Here is a 4,648-nt window from a genome sequence, read left to right as displayed (position 1 = left end):
CAAATTACAAAAACCCATTGCCTATTAACATAAAACATTTTTAAAAAAATACCCATATTTTTAAAATCATAGTATCATTGTTTTACAACTTTTGCAAATCTCTTTTATATCTGACTTAAAACCATACTGCCTGTAAATTTTTGTTTTTATTTAAGTGTATAAAGAAAATCATTCCTCATACAGCTATATAACTGAACAAGTGAAGATGATTTTAATACCTTTTCAGATAATTAAGTCTATTGTTCCTTGATACTACACTCAAACTCGACAAGGGGAAAGCATGTAAAGATTAGTTATAAAGTGCAATTCGAAACCATGTCAGTGAACTCTTCTTACACTGTTGCATTAAAATGCACTGGACTGTCTTGCATTTTGCCCATGAATCATTGGGCATTAGTCATTTGAAAAATACACACTCATAGAATTACTCAGATCTTCCAAATTTTGACACTATTATACAACTAAAAAAACACTAATATCACCACTAATATTATCAGAAAAGTCTGTAAGCACTGAAAAATAAGTTCACACTGGCAAATAAGTTTTCCAAATTCCAATTTTTCTGTCAAATCTTAAATTTTATCATTGCCAACATATACACACTATCAATTATTTTCTTTGAAGTGATAAGTACACTTTGTTCTTTTTCCAAAGAATGTCTGCCAAACACAATTCTGAAAAATCAAAATGTTTGGTCATTCTTCCAAGAAAATGGTATTTATTGAAAAATGTGGCCAGTTGAGCTCACAACTTAAACAACTACAAAATGTTTAGGGACAACCACTGTATTTCAGAGTCCAATGTGAGGGTTTTGTGTGTACTTCCCTTTTTTCAAAATAATGTATTTAAAGGTCCAGTAAGCAAGAATCATGACTTTAAAAAATAATAATTGTAACACTTCATTGAAGACATTCCTAAATAAAATTCTCTGTTTTTAAATTACAAGTGCTTTGAAGTGAAAAAATATACTGATTACTTGTATAGTTTGGTGTCAAGGCCTTAACTGGTAATGTTTATCTGACCACTACTTTTGTAAAATTAGTGCAAATTTCAGCAGAATGAAGAGGAACAAGTGATATCATGGTATATTTTGGAAATAGTTTTGACCTTCTGGGCCCCCTGAAATGGTCTTGAGAATCCCCAGGGTTCCATGGACCAAACTTTGGGAATTATTGCTATAGATATAGAAGCTTAAAAGACATTCTGGCAATACCTTGTATAAAGACTACAATAACACATATTTGTCAATAGTACCTAGTTAACAAGAGCTTACAGTTATCCAGACCATATTGACTCTCTACAGTCTAAATATGACTTACTCTTCTAGTCTCTACACAATTATACCCCTGGAGGAGTAGGGTAGATAGTAAGTACCCGGAAACACAAGTGAAGGACAGTGTTTGTGAGGTTCATTTGTATTCTGTGGTCCAGTTTGGTGGTAAGATCAGTAATCTACTACCTCATCCTTAATGGATTCTTTCCCTTGTTCTTCCAAATCTGTAGAACTGCATCATTCAATATGACAGACATTGGCCTGATGTGGTTATTTAAATTAAACTTAATTAAAATTAAATTAAGTATAATTAAAAATTCACTCATATTCAGTTGCTCAAGCTAGTCATATTTTAAGTGCTCAATCATGAAATGTGGCTAGTGACTATTATTAAGATTAATGCAGATATAGAGCATTTCCATCACTGCAGAAAGTTCTATGAGGGATAGGGTGGACTATCATTTTTTTTATCCTCACCCAAATTTATTGCATTCGCCTTACCCTAGTTCCCATCATAGGATGAATTTTGTGTCACCTGCTTTATTCATAGTCCTTTGCAGTGTTTCTATCTGTCCTTTTGTTTAACATAAACTCTCATGAGAACAACACACTCAATACACTAGATTCGGTTCCTTCATGTCCTACATTGTTAATGCTCTTTACCTCTAGGTCACTCCCTAAACAATCGAGATTTCACCTCTGAAATCTAAAACTTCACTGTCTCATTCTCAGACTGGTTATCCCTATTCCCCAGCCCCCTCTCCTTTCCATCTTACCTACGAACTGCACTCATGTAGCCATGGGTGTATTATCAAGTAATAGTTCTATATCAATGTAAAAAGACTCTTATGGCCTGGACTCAAATATTATCACTTTAGTGAAAGCTCTGGAATGTATGTAGGATCCACCACTAAGAGCATTATCCAAGCCAACATCATAATCTTTTTTAGTACCTATGTTCTGTTCTTTTCTGCTGTGTTCTGTATAGATTTCTATTTTCACCCTTTGACGCTGAGTATACGTCATGAGTTTTGAAACATAGTCTTGGGGATCACCAAAATTTATTTACCCACTGCCTCCCCATCTTTTCAAATTTCTATCATTTGTCTTCTACCAATGGCCTATACCAAAATCCAAGAAATCACCCTTAACCCCTTGTAGTCTTCTCTTAATTGACATCCAGTTTTTTGCTAAGTTCTGCCCCCTACCTTCTATGTGTCTTTTATATCAATTCTTTCATTTCCAAAACTCCCCCAAATAAATCTGCTGGTGGCATTAGGAAAGAGAATTGCTTGATTAGAATGGGAAGTTCCTCCTGGGAGAGGTGAGACTCCAAAAGGATAACTTGGGTTTTTAATGGATAAACTTCTAGGATACTTCTAGAAAAGGAAGTATCTAGAAGGAAGTATCTAGAAGGAATTTTAGGCAAGTCATGGTCAGCAATTTGTCAGACAACAGGATCAATAACTTACCGAAAATTAGAGGCAAGTTTGGAACCCATTTGCCAGCATTTCTTGTAGCTTTACAGAGAGAATAAAATAAGGTAATTTAGGCTGTGGAAAGAGTATTTCTCAGGGAGCTATTGCAGTGAAAGATCAATGCATGGTGGTAGCCCGCTATGAATGATGGTAATGACTTGTGGAATACAGCAGGTGTTGCAGAGGGAGCAGCACCTTTGCAATGAACTGCCCTAGTTTCTTCCTTGAATAAACTTTTTTGCAAACTTTCTCTGCACAAATTTCCAGCACAGAACTTCCTACTTAAGGCAAGGGAAGACATTGTATGCAGTAGCATGTGTTTCCCATCCCCAAGCCCTCTCATCTACAGGGAAATTAGCAGACTATAGAATCTTCCAGGGGCACATGGCTCTCTGAGACATGTAGGGACAATTTGGAGTAGCACATGGCTGTAGGAGACATCCAAGAAATCATGCCTGCCCCTTAAATTCTCTACCATCCTTGTTGACACAGAAGGCAAGTGTGTTCCAGTTTAGGCATTAGAGCAGCCATAGTACTAACTTCATCTTAATACTATTCCTGTGCAAGTGGCCTGGGGATATGAACTTTACATAGTTAGTTCTGCAGTTGTTTTGTTCTTTCTACAATAATACAAACTCCTTGAGGACAGGGCATTCTTAATTATAACTGCATACCCTCTGATAATGCCGGGTACTTAATAGAATGTCAGTGTTTATGATTTAGGGTGAATAGTCAAGGAAATATTCTATCTTCTGAGGTAGAATATTTTATCTTCTGGGAATAGTAATGCCTAGAAACCAATTTAGTAATTAGTTCTCTTAAGTAATTTATCTTACTTTTTATATTTCCTTTCTTTACTTTTTAGAGTTATTATAGAGGTAATAAATTCTGACATCTATAATATCTTTAATTCTAGTAGTATAGTATTTTATAGTATTAATATCTTTAATTCTAGTAGATTCATAAGATCTTTTAGTCTAATCTTTCTTCCTCACGCTCTCTGAATTTCCATTCACACATATAGCACATCTTTACATCATAGACATACAGAATTAGAAGTGACTGAGTCTATCAGCCTGTCCCCACCACTTTTAGCGGATTCAAACTTACAAAAATAGAAGCAATGTCTACATTGAAGCATTGTTATGGAAGCTTAGCCTCTGCCACAGCAGAAATGTTTGTGTTCACATTGTGCAGGTCCAAAAGTAGGAATCGGTGATTGACAAAAGATTTTTGCTCTACTTCTGAAGACAAAAGGCATTTAGATACCATAGTTTGTAAATTTTAGACAAGCTTGATATTTTAATGGACAAAATATAATACTTGGCATCTGTATACCTTTGGAACTCTCCATCACTTTCTAGCCACTTAACCTGTTTTATTTTTCTTTATCATACTTAGTACTTCTTGACATAATTTTATATATTCATTTATTTGTTATCTATTTCCTCCATTAGAAAATAAACTCTATGAAGTCATCTCCTTTGATTTGCTCAAAATTCCTATTATAGCTTGTGCTCAAGAAATATTTAAGTGAATGAATGGAGAACATGTGACTGCTTTTGATTAAAGACTAGAATAGTTCCTCTTTATTAAAAAATGTGTTCCATATGATAAATAGTATGTTAAATGAATACTTTATATGCATACTTGATTCACTACTAACAAAAGCCTAAAAAGTAAATGGCATCATTTTAGTTTTAAAGGAAATGTTACTGAATATAAGAGAAGTTGAATTGCTGGTACAAAATCAAAACTGATTAGAGAGTCACTTATAATTTAGACTGAGGACCTGCTCCTCAGTGAAACTGGTGAAAATTATTTTAAACAAACAACTACTTCAGTTTCTAGAAATGGTTCTAAAAGTGCACAGCAAAAGGAGAAAATTTTCTTAAAG

Source organism: Artibeus jamaicensis, unplaced genomic scaffold, assembly GCF_021234435.1.
Source record: "Artibeus jamaicensis isolate MK-2021 breed Jamaican fruit bat unplaced genomic scaffold, CSHL_Jam_final contig_402, whole genome shotgun sequence".
Lineage (NCBI taxonomy): Eukaryota > Metazoa > Chordata > Mammalia > Chiroptera > Phyllostomidae > Artibeus > Artibeus jamaicensis.
The sequence above is the reverse complement of the archived record's forward strand: the minus strand, read 5'-3'. Positions refer to the sequence as shown.